Source organism: Coenobita brevimanus, chromosome 93 (assembly GCF_032717465.1).
Source record: "Coenobita brevimanus isolate Jiangsu-jjx chromosome 93, ASM3271746v2, whole genome shotgun sequence".
Taxonomy (NCBI): Eukaryota; Metazoa; Arthropoda; class Malacostraca; order Decapoda; family Coenobitidae; genus Coenobita; species Coenobita brevimanus.
This window is the reverse complement of record NC_137046.1, coordinates 23601074-23620357: the sequence shown is the minus strand read 5'-3', so window position 1 is coordinate 23620357 and position 19284 is coordinate 23601074. Positions and strand designations below refer to the sequence as shown.

At 39.7% G+C, this 19284-nt stretch overlaps 1 protein-coding gene across 1 annotated transcript in view; it reads left to right on the top strand.

The window, feature by feature from the left end:
* The window catches only part of LOC145412382 (sulfotransferase 1C4-like), a 183207-nt gene that overhangs the window by 51406 nt on the left and 112517 nt on the right, over positions 1 to 19284 (top strand). The window lies entirely within an intron of this gene.

Below are 19284 nucleotides of genomic sequence, written 5' to 3'. Positions count from 1 at the left end.
ACACTCTACCATAAACCTTACCTACAACAATCAACAGACTTATACCCCTAAAGCTAGTACATTCATACTTATCACCCTTGCCTTTATACAACGGGACCACATAAGCAGTTGCCCAGTCAATTGGCACCATACCTTTCACAAAGCACACATTCAACAATCTTACTAACCAGTCAACAATGGTCACTCCACCACCTTTCAGGCATTCCACAGCACACCCATCCATACCTGCAGCTTTCCCTGTTTTCATCTCCTTTACTGCCTTCTCCACTTCCTCCTTCGTGATCAAAGAATCACTCAACTCTCCCAACACATTTATTCCTTGCATCCTTCCATCTGCCACAATCTCAGCCACCCTTTCCTCCTCTACATTTAACAATCTTTCAAAATACTCTGCCCATCTCTTCCTTACTGCATCCATCTCAATTAACATCCTTCCATCCTCTGCTTTTACTCGTTCTTCCTTCCCAGACTCTCCCTTTCGCACCCTTTTCACCTCCTTCCAAAACATTTTCTTATTCTGTTGAAAATTCTCTGTCAGCCGCCTACCCCACCTCTCATCTGCTGCCACTTTAGCATCACGCACAGCCCTTCTCACCCTATTCCTCTTTTCCTTATACCTTTCATATGACATCTCATCCTTCCTCTGCAGCCACACTTCATATGCACGTCTCTTCTCAGCCATAGCCATACTTACTTCCTCGCACCACCATTCACTTCCTTTTCTTACACCACCACCCACACGTCTCACACCACACACCTCTTCTGCATGCCCTACCACAGCACTCTTAAACAACTGCCATTCCTCCTCCACACTGCCATTTTCCTGATCTTTCACTGCGTTCCACTCATCTTTCAATTTCTCCTGATACTCTATCTTTTTCTCTCTTTTATCCAACTCACTCACTTTCAAAACCTCCCTGCCACACCTAACCCTCCTAGCTCTCACCCATCTCTTACCTACTCTTAACTTTCCCTCCACCAGGTAGTGGTCAGACATACCTCCACCCTCCCCTCTCAGAACTCTCACATCCAACAATCTTCCTATTACATTCCTAGACACAACCACATAGTCCATCAAAGCTCTATCAACAACCCTTCCACCCTCCTGTCTCACCCATGTATACTTATAAATATCTTTCTTCTCAAACAGCGTATTTCCAATCACCATCTCTCGCTCAACACACATCGCTATCATTCGTTCTCCATTTTCATTTCTTCCAGGCACACCATGCATACCAACTACACCTTCAACTGCTACATTTCCCACTCTAGCATTCAGATCTCCCATCATTACCACATTCACATTCGCTCCAAAACTCTGCAGACACTCATCAACAACATTCCAGAAAGACTCCCTCCCTTCTTCATCCCTTTCACTACCAGGCCCATATGCACTCACAAACACCCACAACTCACCTTCAAATTTCGTTTTCACCCACATCAGTCTCGATGACACCTCCTTCCATTCAATGACACACTGCTGTACTTCCGGACTCACTAACAAGGCTACACCTTCTCCTGCCCTTCCTCTATCAACTCCTGACAATCTTCCATTCACACTTCCAAACATAGACTCACCCTTCCCTTTCATCTTCGTTTCACTCAAAGCTAACACATCCAACTTTCTTCTCACAAACATTCTTCCAATCTCCTCCCTTTTAGCCTCAATCGTTCTACATCCACGCACATTAATAGACCCAATCTTCAGGGTACGGGTATAACTCCATCCCCTATCCCTTTCTCTGGCCTGTCTCTTTTTAGGAACTAAAAAACAGAGGAGGGGGTCCCTAGTCCCCTCACCCCGCCCCTTTTAGTCACCTTTTACGACACACAGGGAATACGGTGGCAGTAGAGAGAGAGAGAGAGAGAGAGAGAGAGAGAGAGAATGATAGACAGATATATATATATATATATATATATATATATATATATATATATATATATATTGCGCAAGGGGGTGCCATGGCCGCACGCCCCCCCTCCCCCTCGGGACGCCACTGTATACAGCGTGCAGCTTGAACGGGCTTTGGAAACAGAGTGGTAGAAATCAAGTCTCTTCTCCCTATAGGATTTTGAGATGTGGTTGGCTAAATACAGTTAAATTACTTCATGAAATATACAAGGTGAATCTAACTTAATTTAATCTTAGTTTTAACTAAACTAAAGCCAAATATTCCATTTATCTATATAAATATGCAATAAACTCTCACCTGCTTTTCACGAGAGGGCACCTCATCCCACCACGCAGGCACAGTTAGGTCAATGGAAAATTCCTAAGTATTTACGTGTATTTACAGTATATTTGTCCACAAGGCTTAAACTCAGTAGCATTTAATTTATTAATAAAAGAATTATTAACAGAACGTAATCTCTGGGTTATAAAGCTACTTGAATTAGTTGTTAATGCTCTTCGGGTTTTCCTGTGGTTTCAACAGGGACGACTATTTTAAAAAGTAAAGAGCGCAACCGCTCTGGGGGAAATATTTCCCACAGTTTTGGGGCAGGGCGAAAAATGATAAACTCTATCATGTAATGTGACCCTCAGGCGCCTCAGCCAAGAGCTCTCTCCATAGGTCTCGAGAACCCTGTGCTGGGGCCCCTCTAGGTCGCGCATCTTGATCCAGTTGCTCCCCACCATCCACTGTCTCCGGGGTAGCCATTAACTCAAGGGGCACCAGTTTATCAATAGTTTTTATATTGGTATGTCCCGTACATTTAATTTTTACAAATCTCAGCAGCCCCTCCGAATCTGGATGTGTGGAGATCACTTTAGCTAATGGCCACTGGGATCTTGGTTGTTCTATTTTTACGATGACAACAACTATGTTTATGACTGACTTGTTGCTGGCACCCTGAGCCCCATAATATCTTTCTCTTAGGCTCAGAAGACACTTTTTGCTCCAGTGTCTATTCTTGGTGTCCGATACCCTTTTCAGACGTTGGTATCCCTTACGCAGATGTTGTCCTAATTAATTATTCTCTGCTGTAGGATCATCTACTTCCTCCTGGATATCTACACAAGGCACTGGATGGAGCTTGCTGCCATACAACATATGAGCTGGTGTCAATGCCTCAATTGAAATGCTAGTGTCATCCGAATACGTTAAAGATTTATCATTTATCCTAGCCTCAGTTTTAGTTACCATTGTTCTCAGCTCCTCTCTGGTGATCTTAGTTCTGTGTAAGGTTTTCCTAAGGCAGTTCTTCACAATACCAATCATTCGTTCTGGAAATCCATTTTGCCATGGTGCTCTAGGAACTATGAACTGCCAGATACAATTTCGGATTCCCAGAGCCGACCTAACCTTTGGGTCATTCATTACATGGTATTTAAAAGTAGAGATGCTACTCCAACGAACTTGGTTCCGTTCTACTAATTTACTAGGACAAGACCGTTTAGCTGCAAATCTAAATACGTTCAGGAATGTCTCCGAACTTAAGTCTTCTGCTATTTCTAGATGGACTGCCCTTGTGTAGGTGCACGTAAACAAACATATATAGGCTACACGTTATGGAGAGTTCCCTCATCCGAAACAATTATAGCCCCTGTGTTATCAACTCCAGTTACCTTGAAGGGCAGACGTACATATACCCTATCCTTTGGTAAAGCAGGTGGTCCTGGATAGTCATATGGTCGTTGTTCATATCTCCTACATACCTGTATAATGCAACTCTGGAGATATTTCTTTACGACCTGTCTGCCCTTAGGGATCCAATACTTTTCTCGGATTCGAGCCAAAGTCTGCAGCACACCATGAAGAGTTAACTCATGGGCTTCTTTAACAATTAACTGTACAAAATAACCATTCTCGAGTAATAATATAGGATGTCTAGTTTGGAGAGGCAAATCAGCCTTTACTATTCTGCCACTGCATCTAATTAGACCCTATCTGTCTAAGAATAATCCTAAATCTCTTATCAGCTTATTATTGTTGCTAGTGCCTTGGCATAAAAGGTCAAAAATCTCTCCGTAATATTTTCTTTTCAGCCTTTTCAGCCAATATTCCATAGGATCAAACTCCCCTTAACCCCACTTTCTTATTCAAAAAATTTACAACCAATTTAGTAGTGTTGTCATATTGATGAAAATCTACTAATGTCTATTACATCTGGCTCAGGTACTACAGGATCCAAGTTTACTACACTAACCTCAGCAATACTATTCTGTTTCTGCTCAGGCCAGTTTTTAGTGAGTAACCATTTAGTACCTTTAAACCACAAGTTATCTTTGACCAGTCTCTTTTCTGTCGAACCTCACGAGAGCAGATCAGCTGGGTTTTGTTTGGAGGATACATGCATGAATTTAAATTTGGAAGACGGTTCTTTTATAGTTCTCACTTTATTGTGGACGAAAGGAATTAGTCTGTCTTCCTTTCCTATCCAGTAAAGACAAATCTCACTGTCAGTCCGTATATAAATATCCTCAAACTTGTATCAAGAGTAGTGGTTTAATACCTGGCCAATTTAGTTCCTACTTCTATGGAAGCCAATTCCATTTGAGGTAGGGTTTTTCCTTTAATTGGTGCACCTCTGGCTTTGGACATAATAATCTTACTATCCTCTCGTGTTGCACAATAAGCCACTGCTCCATATCCCTTTTGAGAAGCATCACAAAATATATGTAAAGGTGACTTCTCATTACTGTTTATTTTCCTGGGAATACATACTCCTCACGTTTTTTTCAATTACCTTTCTAATCTGTTCCCATTGTTCAACAAACGTCTCTCCTAATTCAATGTCCCAGTCTAACTTTTCTCGCCAAGTCTCTTGCACTAAACATTTACCCCTAATAACCATAGGACTGACCAATCCTAATGGATCAAATAACATGGAGACCTGACTTAATAAGAACCTCTTGATGAGAGTAACATCAGAGAACTTAATCGGCTTCAAACTTATTTCATCAGCTTTTGTATCCCAGTCAAGACCCAACACATTTTGAGTTTTGGGAATGTCAGTATTTGGATAGTCCCCTTGTATTTTATTCCTCAAATGCAGTGAATTTGTATTCCAGCTCTGTAACGGCCAATTTGCCTTCCCACATTCAGAATTGGGTACTTCATAAGCCTTTTGAGCTTCCGTCTCTGTATCAGCAACACCTTGCAAATTATCCATATAAAAAGCCTGCCCTATTGCTGGGCATTTGGCCTTTTCTAAATGATGCTTCAAAGTGTGGTATAGTAGAAAAGTACTAGCACAAGAGCCAAAGAGCACCGATCGGAAACAGTAAGTTTTCAATGGGCTATCCTCATTTTGAGTCTTGAGGCCAGAGGAATTTTATAAACTTCCTCTCCTCTTCTCTCAATCCTATTCTGAGAAAAGCCTTACTAATGTCTGCTGTATATCCATAAGGTTTCTCTCTAAATCTTAATAATACATTCCTTAACTTCTCTGTTAGTGTAGGTCCAGAGTATAGGCAATCGTTCAAGCTAGCTGATCCTCTGAACGCTTTACTACTACAATCGAAAACTATCCTTATGGGAGATGTTACTGAATCCTTGCTTACAGCATGATGTGGTAAATAATTTCCTTCCTTATGGTTAACAGGGGATTCTACCTCTTCTGTAAATTAAATCTTCAGTTGATCTTTTATAATATTATCACATATCGTTAGATGTTCTGGTTTGTCTCTCAACTTTCTTAGAAGAGAATTTAACTGGGCCTTAGCTGCTTGATAATTTGTTGGTAACTACGAATGGTTTAATTTCTATGGATTACGTGCCCAATACTGTCCATCTTTAAATTCCACAGACTGGTTATACAAATCCAAAGATACTTTATCTTCGGGGGTTAGTTCATCATAGTGTATTCCTACATTGTCTAGGTCCCACAATCTGTGTACAGGTTCAAGTTTTTCATCCAACAAGTCATTTATCTGAGTAGGTTCTAGTTCTGCACCTATTCTAGCTACCATCAGTGACTGTGTGGGGGTAACAAAGACTGAGTCTACCACTTTGGCCTCTCCTTTAACTTGTTTTGGAAAAGGCAACTGACCCATAATAAGGTTACCTCCTGGACTCTTGAGAATTTATTCTTCTTGACAGCCCTGTGCAGGAATCTTCCACAGTAATCTGAACCAATTACCATTTTTATGGGACCCACAGTATCTGATTTCACATCCTGTTTAGCCAACCTTATCCCTGAGCTTTGTAGACGATCAGAGGTTTTCTTCAGTCCTTATGTATATATATATATATATATATATATATATATATATATACTTTTTTCCATATTATCCAGTACAATTGCTGTTACACGGCATTTATATCTGCCAAACTGTATCACAGGTCTAACTAAATCAAAGGACTGAGCTTCCTTAGTAATTAAAAACCGAGCAATGGCTAGATTTACTTTGCCAGAAATAGGTAACTTTAATTTGTTCACAATGTCTGCAGAAATGAAGGTTTTCTGTGTACCCGTATAAAAAAAAAAAAAAAAAAAAAGTACGTGCTGATATGTTTCTGTTTTCAGTCATTACCTTCACATCTGCAATTGGAATCGCAGCGGCATTATTACTGAAGTATTCGTTTTCACAACTGTCATATTGATACTTGCAGTTTTAGGAACCTCATACTTTATCATCCCTGGGCACAAAGCGCTGTGATGATTGTCTTTTTTACATTTGAACAATCTTGCAGTCCGCGGAAGTGTGTTCGGAATTCAAGCAAATCATACAACACCCCAATTCCTTAAGCCTCACTATTCTAGAAGCTTAATCAGGATAATGTTGACATGATGCACTGGAATATTGTTCACCACAAAACACACAGACCTTCCTGTTCTTTACCATGGAAATTTTTCTCATTTTCATCAGCTTGTCTATTCCTTGTCTTTAATGTTTTATCCTCAGATTTTAAAGAGCTAAGAAATGTATCTATCTCTTCTCTAGGTTCAGACTTAGCCGTCCCTGACTTAGGTTTCCCGACCAGTTGGTTAGAGGTCCATTTCCTTATTTCAGCCTTCTGTTTAATTTCAGCAGGCTTTATTGTTCCTTACAAATGTATACAGAGTTGTATCAAGCCTTCTTCAGTCTCCTCACAGGAGAAATCATCCTTTTGGTACATACCATACAAGGCATCCATGGTTCTAGGTAGAAGCTTTAAGGACACAGTTCTAGAAAGCACCCAGTCTGCTGTTTTAACATCTTCGTAAGTACCAAAAGCCTTTAAATTACAACTCATCGCAATCAGAAAATTTTGCAAGGAATCAAAATCATGTTTAGGTATGGGTAATTCAATTAAAGCCTTCAGTAATTGGGTAATGACCTGCTCCCTGTCTTCATAATTCTATCTAAGGGTAGTCAAAGCCGCCTCATAGTTGTTTTCTTCCACAAGTAATTCCTTTAATAACTTGTAAGGCGTCCCCTTGACCTGTCCTAACAGATAGGAGAGTTTACTCACACTGGGGAGGTCTGTTCTATCATGAACTAAGTATTTAAGCGGATCGCAAAAGCATTTCCAATTTTGCTCCCCATCAGACTCTGGAAGCGTAATTTGTGGTAGTGCAGCTTTACTCTACTGTTCCACAAGTTGTGTTTCTGTGGTAGTATTAGCCAATTTAGACTCGAACAGCTTCACTATTGTTATATATTCCTCTAACCTCCAAATTTGGTAGTCTCCGACTCCAGAAGATCTTTATCATCACCTTTCACTATTGCTGCTTCTAAATTTACGTAACTTTCTTCATATCTACTCCATCTGTCTTTTAGTACATTCAGAAGACTACATAATTTCTCCCTTGTCTGAGGTGTTTCATCTAACAATTGCCTACAGTCATTTATGGCTCTCGGTACCCATCCTGCCTTCCACTGGATGACCTCTGTAACAAGGAAATAGACATATTGACTGATTTCCAAGTTACATGAATTTCCATTAATTTCAATTTTACAACCATAGATTTATTTGAGCTCAGTAGTCATTAATCATTTAAATTTTGAGGAGTGTAGGGATTGAGTTTATGATATTAAACCTATCTCCCATGGTTGTTAAACCTTTGGGATTATGTCTTTATCCTCACACTCAGTTTCCAAATAACCCAAATTTCCATGGGCTCAGAACTAATTAACATCTTAATATAACATAGGACCACCCAAAGCCTGTACAGCGTAGAATTGTTCTTTCTTTAGCTCGATATAATTTATAAATTTCACCAGAACCGCTTCTCGCCCATGGCGATTCCAGTGTATACCATCGGCTTTTAGAGTTGCCTGGAATGGTTTTGCATTAAAGTAGATAAAATCCTTTCCCTTCCTTATCCTCTGCAGCTTCCTATTTACGGCCCTGCTAACTAATATATATATACCGTAGCAAACTGGTGAATCATATGGTAGGTTTCTAGGCTCAAGAAGGATTATGGTTACCGAGGATTTACATGAACCTTCAGTGGCTCCTACCATGGCTAAAATGTTTTCGACAGTTTCATTAACTTTCACATCTTCATAAATGTCACTTCCTCCCAGGAAAAGGATAATGCAATCGTGCTCCCAGTCCAATACGGCAATTAACCGCTAATCATCAGAAAAGGAACTTGCCCTTCCACCAGGAGCTCTGTAAATATGTATTTCCATGTCCTCCACTTGTACGGAATGCGGAATTACACTGTGCCCCACAAACCTGACCTTGATCTCGTTCAGTGCCTCTGCACACATCTGTTCTCACTCGAGGCACCAAAAATGTCAGAAATTTTTATACACTCCTTTATATAATGAGTGTTAGTCTAAACACGATCAATAGTAAATTTACATAAGTCTCTTAGGAGATTAGGATGTAAATAATACTCTAACTCACCGGTAATTATTTTCCTTATATCCTAGCTAGTTCACCCAATATGGCCAAATCATAAAGGTTACTTAGCTAGATAGAGTCAGAATAACAGATGACGACGGGCCTGAGGTCTCGGTCAGTTTGGCTGGGGCTTCCAAGCGTCCTTAGGTGCATATTATACAGCATGCAACTTGAACGAGCTTTGGAAACAGTATGGTAGAAATGGCGAGTGTCTTCTCACTCATAGGATTTTGAGATGCCAACTATTTATTACTTACAATTGGAATGTGAGTTGTGGGTGTTTGTGAGTGCATATGGGCCTTGTAGTGAAAGGGCTGAAGGAGAGAGGGAGTCTTTCTGGAATGATGTTGATGAGTGTCTGCAGAGTTTTGGAGCGTATGTGAATGTGGTAATGATGGAAGATCTGAATGCTAGAGTGGGAAATGTAGCAGTTGAAGGTGTAGTTGGTATGCATGATGTGTCTGGAAGAAATGAAAATGGGGAACAAATGATAGAGATGTGCACTAAGCGAGAGATGGTGATTGGAAATACGCTGTTTGAGAGAGAAAAAAAAAAAAAGTTTAAGTATACATGGGTGAGACAGGAGGGTGGAAGGGTTGTTGATAGAGCATTGATGGACTATGGAGTTGTGTCCAGGAATGTAATAGGAAGAATGTTGGATGTGAGCGTTCTGAGAGGGGAGGGTGGAGGTATGTCTGACCACTACCTGGTGGAGGGAAATTAAGAGTAGGTAAGAGATGGGTGAGAGCTAGGAGAGTTAGGGGTGGTAGGGAGGTTTTGAAAGTGAGTTGGATAAAAGAAAAAAAATGATAGAGTATTAGGAGAAACTGAAAATTAGTGGAACGCAGTGAAAGATCAGAAAAATGGCAGTGTGGAGGAGGAATGGCAGTTGTTTAAGAGTGCTGTGGTAGGGCATGCGGAAGAGGTGTGCGTTGTAAGACGAGTGGGTGGTGGTGTAAGAAAAGGAGGTGAATGGTGGTGCGAGGAAGTAAGTATGGCTGTGGCTGAGAAGAGACGTGCATATGAAGTGTGGCTGCAGAGGAAGGATGAGCTGTCATATGAGAGGTATACGAAAAAGAGGAATAAAGCGAGAAGGGCTGTGCGTGATGCTAAAGTGGCAGCAGATGAGAGGTGGAGTAGGCGGTTGACTGAGAATTTTCAACAGAATAAGAAAATGTTTTGGAAGGAGATGAAAAGGGTGTGAAAAGGAGAGTCTGGGAAGAAAGAGCAAGTAAAAGCAGAAGATGGAAGGATGTTAATTGAGATGGATGCAGTAAGGAAGAGAAGGGCGGAGTATTTTGAAAGATTGTTAAATGAAGAGGAGGAAAGGGAGGCTGAGATTGTGGTGGATGGAAGGGTTCAAGGAATAAATGTGTTGAGAGAGTTGAATGATTCATTAATCACGAAGAAGGAAGTGCAAGAGGCAGTAAAGGAGATAAAAACAGGGAAAGCTGCAGGTATGGATGGGAGTGCTGTGGAATGCCTGAAAGGTGGTGGAGTGACCATTGTTGACTGGTTAGTAAGATTGTTGAATGTGTGCTTTGTGAAAGGTATGGTGCCAATTGACTGGGCAAGTGCTTGTGTGGTCCCGTTGTATAAAGTTAAGGGTGATAAGTGTCTGTTGAGTGTTGTAGTTAAGGTGTATGGTAGAGTGTTAATTATAAGGTGTTTGGTAGAGTGTTAATTATAAGGTGTATGGTAGAGTGTTAATTAAGAGAGTTAGAGAGGGTACAGAGGGAGTGATTGGTGATGAGCAGTGTGGCTTTAGGAGAGGGAGGGGATGCGTTGATCAGGTGTTTTCTGTGAGACAGGCGTGTGAAAAGTATTTAGCGAAAGATAAGGATGTGTTTTGGGTGTTCATGGATTTAGAGAAAGAGTATGACAGAATTGATAGGGAGGCTTTGTGGACTGTTTTAAGATTGTATGGACTTAAAAGGAGTGAAAAGTTTTTATGTAAATTGTAGAGCGTGTGTAAGAGTGGGAAATACTGTGAGTGATTGGTTTCCCGTGAGAGTGGGGCTGCGGCAGGGATGTGTGATGTTGCCTTGGTTGTTTAATATTTATATGGATGGTGTTGTAAGGGAAGTGAATGCAAGAGTGTCAGGTGGAGGTCCGAGTCTGGTGAATATTGATGGTGGAGAGTGGAAACTGAAGCAGCTGCTGTTTGCAGATGATACTGCACTGGTGACTGATTCAGAGGAGGGATTGAGACAGTTGGTAGAGGAGTTTGGAAGGGTGTGTGAACGGAAGAAATTGAAAGTAAATGAGAATAAGAGTAAAGTGATGAAGTATATGAGGTTGGTAGATTTTAGGAGAATGAGTATAGTTTTGAATGGTGAGTTGCTTGAGGAGGTAGTGTTTTAAATATCTAGGGTCACATGTTGCTGTGGATGGAAGAATAGATGCGGAAGTGAAGTTTAGAATGAATGAAGTAGGAAAGGTGCTGAGAGGAATGAAAAAAGTGTTTAGATGTCGTTCACTTAGAATGGATGTAAAGAGAAGGCTGTATGAGGGTGTTGTGTACCGACTGTGTTATATGGGGCTGAAACATGGAATATGGGTGTAGCAGAGAGGAAAAGTTTGAATGTAATGGAGATGCGGTGTCTGAGGAGTATGTGTGGAGTGACGTGTATGGATCGAGTGCGAAATGATGAAGTGCGAAATGATGAAGTGCGAAGGAGAACTGGAGTTGTTCGGGAGATGGCTGATCGAGTTGAGCAGAGGGTGTTGCGATGATTTGTGCATATGGAGATAATGGATAATGAGCGATTGGTGAAAAAGATAACTAGATCTGATGTGAGAGGTGTAAGGCTGAGAGGAGGACTACGAATAGGATGGATGAACAGTGTGAAGAGAGCATTACTGTAGATGTGAGAGGGATGTCTGTTGAGCAAGGGAGAGTGGCTGTGCATGATAGAAATGCATGGAGAGAAATTGTGAGTGAATAAATGATGACGCAGCCCTGAGGGGATATTCTCCCGCATTTGTCTGATCAGCTGATCAGGTCGGGTGTGGGTCTATTATGATGTGGCAGGGGTAAACCAGCTCTGTTGTCAGGCCCTGCTGCGGATGTCACTGATTGCACTGTGCAGTTGACCCTCGTGCGGTGTGGTGCGGTGTGCATCTGTCCCTTCTCCCTTTTGGGGCTATGAGGCAAATGAACGTGTTTGAGTGGATGAATAAATTGGGAGTGTGTCGTCATGTCTCGATTACTTCCCTTGGAAGTGTGTCGTCCTGTCTCGGCTACCTCCCTTTCCTTGGGGGAAGCAAAGCACCATAGGTATACAGGTAGATAGACAATTGGCTAAATAGTTAAATTGCTTCATGAAATATACAAGGTGAATCTCACTTAATTTAATCTTAGTTTTAATTCAACTAAAACCAAATATTCCTTTTATCTATATAAATATGTAATAAACCCTCATCTGCTTTTCAAGTGAGGGCACGTCATCCCACCACGCAGGCGCAGATAGGTCAATGGAAAATTCCTAAGTATTTACGTGTATTTACAATATAGTTGTCCAAAAGGCTTAAACTCAGTAGCATTTAATTTATTAATAATAAGAATTATTAACATAACATAATCTCTGGGTTATAATCCGCATGAATTAGTCATTAATGCTCTTTGGGTTTTTCTCTACATTCAACAGGGACAACAATTTTAAAAAGTAAAGAGCGCAACCGCTCAGGGGAAAAATATATCCCATAGTACCAGTGATTCGATAGTGCATACATTAACTCAGTCGTGCTGAGTACGTTGTCTCATGTATAGTGAGAGCAATACCTACCTTCAGTGACGTCCAAAAGAATGCATCTGTAGGTGCCAAAAAAAGAAAGAACAGGAATGAGGATGATGCAAAACGAATTCAATGAACTGATTGATGATAGAGGTATTTGTATATAGCAGTATATTAGTTGGCTTTGGATATGTCTAAATATGACGTTAAAAGCAGAAGCCACAGCCTAACAGTTACAACTAATGAAAACTAGTTGTACACTTGAACTCTGTTGTAATCCTCTGTTGCAGTTTGAAAGCTTTGGTGACTCCTATTCCGGAGTGTTGACACCATTACCCTCGTCCCCTAACTGTGTCAACTGTACACCCCACCCCAGATAAAGGACTCTCAGTGACAGCTCAGCCACTTTCAGTTCAAGGAATACCCAAAGTTCAAAATGCCAGGAAAACCACGATGAGAACTCAGAGGAGAAAATAATTATGTACGATTTAAAAGTATAAGAGAAAATGGAGATGTTGGTGATTAGAGAAGGAAATTATTATTATATATAAGAAGTTATGAAGAAAAGGGAGCTAGGAACTTGGTCAATACAAGAGTAACAAAAAGAGCACTTAAAGCGTGCAACACTCACGCCATCCAGTTGGTCTAAAGGTCGAACATAAAACTTTGCCTTGCTACCCTGACCTTTGACCGATCTGTCTTAAAATCGAACGAATGAGTTCTTGCGTCATAACCATCAACCATTCATCTAAGTCCGGCTCAAATCGGACCAAAATAAGTTTACCTTGGCCTGTGACCTTGGCCGTTAGCTTACTGTTCTCAGGAGCAATAACTCAACCCATTGGCTGACCCCAAACATTTCTACCAAGTTTGTTCCTAACAAGATCAAAATTTTATGAGCTATTTTGTTCACAAAAACACACATTGGTCGAACTTGAACCTTGTCTTGTGACCTTTGTCTTTGCCTGATTGTTCTGAAATTTAAATACCTTCATTCTTTCCTTACACTTTACCCTCCAACTAAGTTTGGTCTAAAATGGATCAGAATTGTTTTAGTTGACCTGACATGTGATCTTGGCCTTTGACCCGGTCTTGTGATCTTGACCTTTGATTGTTTATCAAAATAAAATTCCACTGTTCTTGCCTTACTCTCAACCTTTCTACTAAGTCTGGTCTAAATCGGATCAAAATTACTTCAGTAGTCCTGTCATGGGAACTTAACCTTTGGCATTGGTCTGTGACTCTGGCCTTTGACTGATTGCCTTTGAAATCGAATGGATTTGTTCTTGCTTTACTTTCATCCCTTTCGCCAAGCCTGTCTAAACAGGATCATAATTATTTAAGCAAACCTGCCATGCTAACTTATATTTGACCGTGTCTTGCAACCTTGGCCTTTGACTGCCCTCAGCATCGAATTCCTTCGTTCTTGCGTTACCCTCAGTCCTTCCTCCAATTTAACTTCAATAGGACAAAAACTGTTTGTTGACCTAGCCTTCCACTTACTGAGGTAATACCCCAATCCCCCGTCCACCAGGCCTAATCCTAACTGGATAAAATTCTTTTGTTCACACACACACACACACACACACACACACACACACACACACGAGAGAGAGAGAGAGAGAGAGAGAGAGAGAGAGAGAGAGAGAGAGAGAGAGAGGAGTCACGTCACTTTGCTCTGCACTGGCTACTGTTGGCTGCAACTGGCCACACCTAATACAATCTTTGTATGAGTCAAGCTCTGCACTAGGCTAAATTAAGTGATGTTCTAATATAGTAGTGCAAGTGTAAGCAAAAGTTTTGTCCAGGTAAAAGAATACATCCAGGTCAGTGCAAATCTGCTGATGAAATGCATCATCAGCTCGGTGTCGTCATTATCACCAGGCGGGTACTTGGGAGATGCAAACTTGTAAGTAAAAGTTATCTTTCTAAGTAAGAAGTAATTTTCTGCAAGATGAGCACAACCTTTAGTGAAGTGAATATGGAAGGAGTTATGAGAAGGATTAAAGGTATAAAACAGAATAATGATTTCTACCCAGAAGTGGTTGAAATGGAAACATTTAGTGAATAAACTGGAGAAAACTCTTCAAATGGAAACAGATGAAATTGAGAAGAAATTCAGCATGCAGAAGGAAGAAAATGGAAAATTAGTAAAGGAATTAAACATAAAAGACACAACGATAGATGAGCTGTTAGCTGAGGTAATTCCACATAGAAAGAAGACTAGTGCAATGGTGAGTACAGCTGTCAACCATGAAAGTCTTTTGGAAGAGTTCAGAAATGATACAGAGACAGTTAGGCATGCAAGCAGTCTGTCAGACCAAAGTAGTGATACTGAGAAGATAACCCAAGTGAACGAAATGAGAAATTGCAAAGTTGAAGTACAAACTACGTATGTTGAAATAGTGAAAGTAAAGAAAGATTTAGAATTAAACGTCGAAGAAAAAAGGATTAGAAAGGAAGTGAAAGACATCATTAAAAGCAACCCAAAACTGGGCAAAGATTCAGCAGATATCAACAAATCTATAGTAATCACTGATATAGATGAAGAAGAAATAAGAAACAAAATCTCGAGAGACAAAAGGGAGATGGTAAACATAATGAACATATTAAAGGAAGTATCAGAGGATATCTGTGATAAAGATGAAGAGGAACACAAAAGACTAGGGAAATATGAGAGAAATAAGTCATCGCCACTGAAAGTAACCTTCCAGAGTGTCAGTAATGTGGAGGAAATACTAAAAAATGCAAACAAACTCATGGAAAAAGAGGAATTTTAAAAAGTATGGATAAAAAGATGCCCACCTCAAGAGGAATTGGGAATACTAAAGGAGAAGAGGGAAGAAGCTAAAATAAAAAATGAAAGATCAGAGGAGATGAGTAAATTATTTTTTGCAAAGTAGTGAGATTACAAGTAAGAAAATGGCACATAGACAACAGGGACTAAGAAAAAGGAAAGTACAGTAGTAGACTCAAACTACTGTATGTGAAATATGTAAACAACATGATTAAGTCGATGTACTCAAATGTAGATGGAATGGTATCTAAATTATTAGAGATAAAAGACTATAACAAAGTAATGGAACTTCGTATTATTGGCCCAACTGAAACAAAATCAAGTCCAAGGATATCAAAGGACACCCTAAGCTTTGAGGATTACAATGTATGGAGAAGAGATAGAAATATGAAGAAAAAGGAGGAGTTCTGGTATCAACAAAGACAAATTTAAAAGCCAAAGAGATAGAACTAAATATACCCTCAAAAGTGGAACTGATTGCATTAGAGACTGACACACCTGAAGGGAAAATTACTGTGGTACATTTATACATGCCACCCAAAACAAACACTTGGAAAAGAGGCGAATATGAAGACCTGGCAGAAAGTACAATTCAGAGTTTAAGAGCCCTACAAGATAGAATGGAAGAGATATCTGAAAAAATTATATTGACTGGAGATTTCAATAAAAATATAAATTGGAATGCTCTTGATGTAAGCAGCTATGAAAGCTGGTGGGATCAAAAGCTCTTCGATTTTGTCCAGGAGTTTTTCCGAACACAACATGTAAAGGAAAACACCAGAAAAAGAGGACTAGATGATCCATCATTCCTAGATCTCATATTTACCAGGCAACATAATGATTTTGACAACATAATATATCACCCTCCACTCAGCTAAAGCGACCATGCAGTATTACATTGCAACTTCTGAATTGCATGATATACAGTAGTTAACACTAATGAAAGTTACAAAACGAGCCTACACTACGAAAAGGGCAACTACCATGACTTAAAGAAGTCTGTTTCTATTGCCAGACGCCTCAATCCCGTTTGGGGTGGCCACAAACAAATCGCCTCCAAGTCGCCCTGTCCCCCGCCATTTCACTGCCCTGCTCCCAACTCACACACCCCTCTCTCATATACCTCTCCACCCCATCCCTCCATCATGTAAATATATTGAGGAAAGGGGCTTAGAGGACTATATATATATATATATATATATATATATATATATATATATATATATATATATATATATATAAAGAGAGAGAGAAAAAAAAATTGTGAATTTTATGAAACAGGAGTCCGAAATTATATCCCTCTGCACAAAAAGTAACAGAAATTAAGATAAAGAAGCGATTTAACATAAAATGCAGAGAATCAAAAAAGGAAAGAGACTTGCTGTGGTACAGAAGACACAATAGGTGAGAGGGCATATAACAACTATAAACAGGCCAGAAATGATTATTCAAGGATATGGAACGAAGCTCAAAGACAGTTTGAGGAAGATATTACAAATAAAAGTAGTGATCAACCGAAGCTTTTTTACAGCTACATCCGAAGCAAAACCAATGTTAAAGATAGAATATAATCCATCATGGAGGAGGGGATAACTCATATCCAAGGAAAAGATATTTGCGAAGTTATTAACAAAAATTTCCTATAAGTTTATAAAGAAGAAAGTAATTTTTAAAGGGATGATAGGGAAAATGCATGCTCACACATTTTACCAGATATACGAATATTGGAACAAGAGGTACAGGAATGGTTGGGTAAATTAGACAGGGAAAAGCAAATGATCCTGACGAAATTTCAGGTTGGGTGCTACATGAATGTGCAGAAGAGTTAAGCAGACCAATATATTTAACATTCAAGGAATCCTTAAGTCAAGGTAATCTACCTGATATTTGGAAAAAGGCAAACATTGTTCCCCTGTTCAAGAAAGGAAATAGAATCCACTCAGTTACCCACAAGTTCCTGACCAGTGTTGTAAGCCAGGTACTAGAAAAGCCAATAAGAAAAATTTTGGTAAACCATCTGGAAAGATACAATATGATAACAGAAAGACAGTTCGGTTTTAGAAAAGGAAAATCATGTGTTACATGTCTATTATGTTACTATGATAGAGTTGCAGAAACACTACAGAAAAGAGAAGGATGGGTGGACAGTATCTATTTAGATTTTATGAAAGCATTTGACACCAAAGATTTTTATGGAAACTGTACCATTAAGGAGGAATCCAAGGTAATCTGTACTGTTGGATGCAGGATTTTCTCAGAAAAGGGGAAATAAGAATAGTACTAAGGGGAAATTACTCACCATGGAGGGAAGTGACTAGCAGAGTTCCAAAGGGCTCAGTGCTGGCAATAATTATGTTTTTAGTTTATATAAATGATATACACAGCAACATTGGAAATGGAAGCTACCTAAATATGTTTGCTGATGATGCAAAAATACAAAGGGGAAATACAAACACAGACTCTTGCAGAGAGCTACAAGAAGAATTAAATATGCTTCATGGCTGGAGCAATTGATGGTAAATGGAATTCAGTGTGGACAAATGCCATGTAATTAAGTTTGGTAAAAGTGGAAAAAGATCAGATTGGGATTATAAGCTAGGAAGTTCAACGCTACACACATCAGAAAAAGAGAAGGACCTAGGAATGATTATCAATAACGGATTATCACCGGCTGACCACAGAAATGAGAAGGTACGGTACGAAACATGCATACACTGCTTGCTAACGTGAGAATATCGTGCACATATATAAATGAATACATGCTGAGAAAGATAAGATTATTCATCAGGCCAACCCTGGAGCATGCATCAGTGGTCGGGAATCATCTAAACAAACACACAGATGAGACTGAAAAAGTAATGGCAGCTACAAGATGGGTACCAAGTTTAAAGGACTTAAGCTATGAGAAAAACTAGAAGAACTGAACCTACCAATATTAAAAGAGAGGAGGAAAAGAGCAGACATGATTACGCTATATAAATGCATCTCCGGGAAAGAGAAAATAGACATCAGTGAGAGAATAACCAATGGGGAGGCATCAGCAAAAGGACACTGCAAAAAAAACTGCATAAAAAGAGATGTGACAAAGACTTAAGAAAATTCATTTTCCCAAATAGGGCAGTTGATCAGTGGAATGCCTACCGAATGAAATAGTGTGTGCCAAAACTATTCATAAATATAAGGATATGTTTGATAAGTGGTTTAATACACGGGACAGTACGAGCTTCACTCATTCCTGTAAAGATACAATTAGGTAAGAACACACACACACACACACACACACACACACACACACACACACACACACACACACACACACACACACACACACACACACACACACACACACACACACACACACACACAAAACCTGCTCTCGCTCTGTATACACGGATGAAATAATTGCACTCATCCTTTGAGGTTCAACAACGTGACCTCCCCTTTTATCACCTCCTTGGACACCTTAATTCTTGGCTTATTATTATTCTTTCAGCTGGAGAAAATCGTCTGGCTTATTCATTTATAGGATACTTCAGTGCAAAAATTGTAGTTAAGGGAGTTATTTATATTACAGCTTTAACTCAGATCACTACACTGCAGTTTCTGTATCTAAATCTTTAGTTTCTTACTCAATGAAAACTATGCTTCCCACGTAACTGCACCTTTCATAGAATACGGGAGCTAATCTTCACTCAAGCTTTTCAAAACCTACTCAGTATCCACCAAGGATCAAAGCAGGCTAAGCTGACTTGCATGAAGTGTTATGATGTAAATATTGGTTATTTCGCTTTGATAAGAGATAGATCTAAGGTTTCAAAAGGCTAGCATGGTTACAGATATATCACTGGAAATGTTATTCAGTTAGAACACCTACTTTGTGTAATTGTTCTATTGATAATTGATTTGTATGTTTCATAAAGAACATACAATGGATGCAATGCCATAACGACTGAACTTGAATAGTGCA